This window comes from Camarhynchus parvulus, chromosome 4, assembly GCF_901933205.1.
Source record: "Camarhynchus parvulus chromosome 4, STF_HiC, whole genome shotgun sequence".
Lineage (NCBI taxonomy): Eukaryota > Metazoa > Chordata > Aves > Passeriformes > Thraupidae > Camarhynchus > Camarhynchus parvulus.
In genome coordinates this window covers 63,677,210-63,681,182 of record NC_044574.1, presented here as the reverse complement: position 1 = coordinate 63,681,182, position 3,973 = coordinate 63,677,210, and the positions used below count along the sequence as shown (strand labels likewise).

At 65.1% G+C, this 3,973-nt stretch overlaps 1 long non-coding RNA gene across 1 annotated transcript; it reads left to right on the top strand.

Moving 5' to 3' along the window:
- The first annotated feature begins 1,600 nt into the window (after positions 1 to 1,600).
- Positions 1,601 to 3,685, top strand: LOC115903633. Its single transcript, XR_004060717.1, has 4 exons — positions 1,601 to 1,955; positions 2,166 to 2,321; positions 2,475 to 2,613; positions 2,817 to 3,685. It is a non-coding gene; the product is annotated as an uncharacterized LOC115903633 (long non-coding RNA).
- The last annotated feature ends 288 nt before the right edge of the window (positions 3,686 to 3,973 follow it).

The window sequence follows — 3,973 nt, the reverse complement described above, 5'->3', positions numbered from 1 at the left end:
CTCCGGAGGAGGGGGTCCGGGGGTGGGGGCGGGGCCTGGGGGGGAACCCCCCAGGCCCCGCCCCCCCCCCGGACCCCTCCTCCGGACGGGGTCCTGCCCCGGCCCCCCCCTGGGGACCCCCCCTCCGGACCGGGGCCCGGGGGAGGGAGGGGGCGGGTGGGGTGGGGAGGGAGGGAAGCAGAGGGGGGCACGTCACTCTGCAGCGTGAAGACACTGGGAACAAACAATTGTCAGACACACGGCTGTCCTCCCTGGTCCCGCCCCCCTCCCCGGTCCGGAGGAGGGGGTCCCCGGGAGGGGGCCGGGGCCGGACCCCGTCCGGAGGAGGGGGTCCGAGGAGGGGGCGGTGCCTGGAGGGGGAGTTACCCCCCCAGGCCCCACCCCCCCCCGGACCCTCCTCCGGAGGGGCCTCCCCGACCCCCAGGGGACCCCCTCCTCCGGAGGGGGCCCCTCCTAACCCCCCCTCCCGCCCCCCCGGGACCCCCTCCCAATGAGGGGGCCCCTGTAACCCGGACCCCCCACCCCAGGGCCCCCCCAGTGTGATGTCGGGAAAGCCGGAGCCCCGGCGCTGTGGGGCGCTGTGTTGCACTGCAATGGGGGGACCCGCAGAGCGGGTCCGGCCCCGTGTGGGGACCCCAGCGAGGGCGGGGGCGCCGGGCTCCGGCCCTCTGGGCTTTATTAGTGCCCGGCACCCCGAGCCCCGCGGCTGCGAGGGAAGAAGGAGAGCGGGGAATGGAGAACGAGAATAGGGGAGCGGAGGGGGAGGTGAGGAGGAGGTGGGGAGAGGTCGGGGTGTGCAGGGCAGCGGGGGATGGGGCTGGGGGGAAGGCAGGGTGGAGGAAGGAGCAGGATTGAGGGCGGGTGGGGAGCGACTGGGCGGGGGGAAGGGGAGCACGGAGAGGGGGGAGCGGGGAGCTCGGTTACGGAAGGAAGGAAGAGGGAGAGGATGGAGAAGCAGGGTAGGGTAGGGGAATGGGAGGGGGGCCGGGGGCGGCCGTAGGGGGGGAGGGAGGGGAGGGCTAGGGGGGAGAGGGAGGGGGGGTTTGGGGGGGGGAGGGAGTAGGGGGTGGGGGAGGGGTGGAAGGGAGGGTTGAAAGGAGAGGCACAGAGAAAAAGAAACACAACAGAAAAAAAACGCAAAAGAAACGAAACGTAGAGAAAAAGAAATATAGGGCCCCGACCGGCAGCAACCTCCCCCCCCGACCGCCGAGGAGCAAATGGCTCCGCCGGGCCTCCCCGCGCCTTAAATCCCCCAAGGCCCCGCCCCGCGCAGCCGCACTGGGATCCCTCACACCTGTGCGGGCCCCGCCCCTCGCACCTGTGCCGGCCCCGCCCCCGGGGCCCCGCCTCCCCCCCGCCCCCCGCCCGCCCATAAAACCCGGCGGATCCGCGCCTGTCCCGTTTTCTGCGGGGGATGCTCGTGTCGGGATGCGGCGGGAGCGTCGGTCGGAGCGCTGTGCGGAGATCCGGATTGGGGCTGCTGCTGGTGGTGCGCAGGATACAAGGCGCTCAGGTGGGACCGGGACCGGGACCGGGATCGGGATCTGGGCCTGGTGATTTGGGTCTTGGTCCTGCCGGTATTCGCTGTAGGAGCCGGGCCGAGCCGCTTCTTCGGCGGGCAGGGTACGGGTGCCGGGCCCGGAGGATCGAGGTGGGACTGGGGCTGGGATCGGGACCGGCACCGCCGCGAGCGGGAAGAGCCGCTCCGGGACAGGCGCTGCCGCTCCGGCTGCGGCCGGCGCGGGGCCGGGTCCCGCCGGGGCTCCAGGCATGCTCCGGCTGCGGTGGTAGGGAGCCGGTGCTGTGCCACTGCTATGCCCGCAAGGAGGACCACACTTCACGGGAGGAGCTGCTGGATCGCGGCTGGAAGCGGGAAGGACACGGAGACCGCCCGTACCGGCCCCGGAACCCCATCGGCACCGCCGCTCACTCAGCGCCGCCGGCCCCCGGGCCCGGTAAGACCATGAGCCCCGCGCTCCCCGACGAGCCACAGCGTCCGCACCCCCGGGGGCTGCAGCGCCCCGGCCGGGAGCAGCCGCTGGGGCCGAGGTGTTGCTGCTCCCGCTCCCATTGTGCCTGGTGTGGGACTGGAGCCCCAGAGAAACACTAGGGAAAAACCCCTCGTGTTAAAAAACCAGTGGAAACTGTTTGTTCTTTATTTCCAGGGCCGTGAGGATCATCGAGTCAAATGCTGAGCAGTGATGAGCCCAGCTGTGCATCGAACACAGAATTTTGGTCTTCTCAGCACCCTGCTCCAAATACCTGAGCCAATCCCAGGGTTGTTCCAAAGGTCCTGTGTGGGATGGGAATGATTGCTGCCAGTAAGAGAACTCCTCTACAAATGCAGCTCCTTCTCTTCTGCTAATGCTGCTTTACACACCAGCCCCTGCAATGGCTGTAGGGCAGAACTGGCTGGCCCTCAGCATGCCAGCACCAACTCTTCCCCATAACCCTGATTTTTCTGCCCTCTCCAGGATTTACCCAGCAGCTGTACATGTGCTCCTGCAATGTCCCTGTGTTTCCCCAGGAAGAAGTGAACAAGACAAGTCCTGAGGGTCACCTTGCTCTGTGGCCCAAGCTCTTCTGGAGAGCGCCAGGGGGCGTTTCCTGCAGGTGAGTGTTGCCAGGTCAAAGCGATGGTGGCTGCTGAGGCCAGGGCTGTTCTTCTGGCCCAGAGGCCTCGGTGTCTCCTGCTCGCTGCCAGCGATGCTCCTTGGTGTTCCCTCGGTGTGTCCCAGCTGGCTGGGAGCGCAGGGCAGGAGGAGGCCAGGAGCTCCTGAAAGGCAAGCAGCACCTCGTGTCTTTGGCATCTGCAGGGGAGGAGCTGTGCCTGCACCGTGGCTCCTCGGCCAGGGGCTGCTCTGACCGGGCACGTGGAAATGCCTCAGCCCAGACAGAGAGCACCAAGAGCCCAGAAGGACCCCAAGGAGCAGCTGGCATTACCTGGGAATGGAGGCAGGGGCCGTTTGCAGAGGGGCTCACACAGCAATTCCTGGTTCAGAGCTCCCACACAGCTGCCAGGGATGTCCCAGCCACCCCAAATCCCTTCCCTCCTCCCCAGCCTGAGGCCATCATCCAGCAGCAGCATTAAAGCCAAGGCAATCTTCCCCCACAGATATTAAATCCCAGGCAGCAGCCCTCAGACATACCTGAAAATCAGTGGGATGGAGTTTGGAGTTTCTCAGGGATCCAGCTGCAAGTGCAGAAGTGAAGGAAAGCTTTCACAGGTAGCTCCCACTGGAGGTGTGCTGAAGACAGAGATGTCCATCCCTTTCCTGAGAGAAAAGAATTTGTAGAGGCCACTGCTGAGGCTCTGAAAGGAGCTGAGCTCCTGCAGGGAGAGATGTCCCCCCCTGGGCACAGGGGCTGCCTCAGCACAGGCTGGGAGCACATCTGGCCACTGCCTTCTCCTGCTTTAAAACATCAACTGGATGTTCTCCATCCTGGAGCTCAGGGGGTGAAATCAGCTCAGTTCCAGGCAGCTCTGTCCAGTGACCCCAGGGACACCATTGGGGTGAGGGTTCTAAATAGCCAGTTCTATGGAATATGACCCTGTCCTTGTCCCTGTGCTGCTGAGCTGCCTTGGAAGCTCTGCTGGCTCCTGGCACAGCTGCTGTCCAAGGCAGCAGCTCTGCATGGGAACACCCACACTCCATGGAGCACTGTGAGGTTACTGCAGCGGGAATGGAGCAGGGAATTTGGGGCTGTGGGTGTAATTCATCACAACTAGCACAGCTGACAGGGAACCCCAAATCTGGGCACCACACAGAGAACAATCTTTGTCCTGCCCTGTCAGCTCAAACCCCTGGGCTAGGAAGTTCTGGGAATTAAATGTATGGAATGATACAAATCACAGCAAGTGGCATCACCCAGAGGGACAATCCAGGTCCCAGACAATTCCTCCACAATCCACTATGGGGGAAAACACCCTGTGCCTGCCAGGAGCTCTGACTCTGCTTTTCCTGCCAGCTCC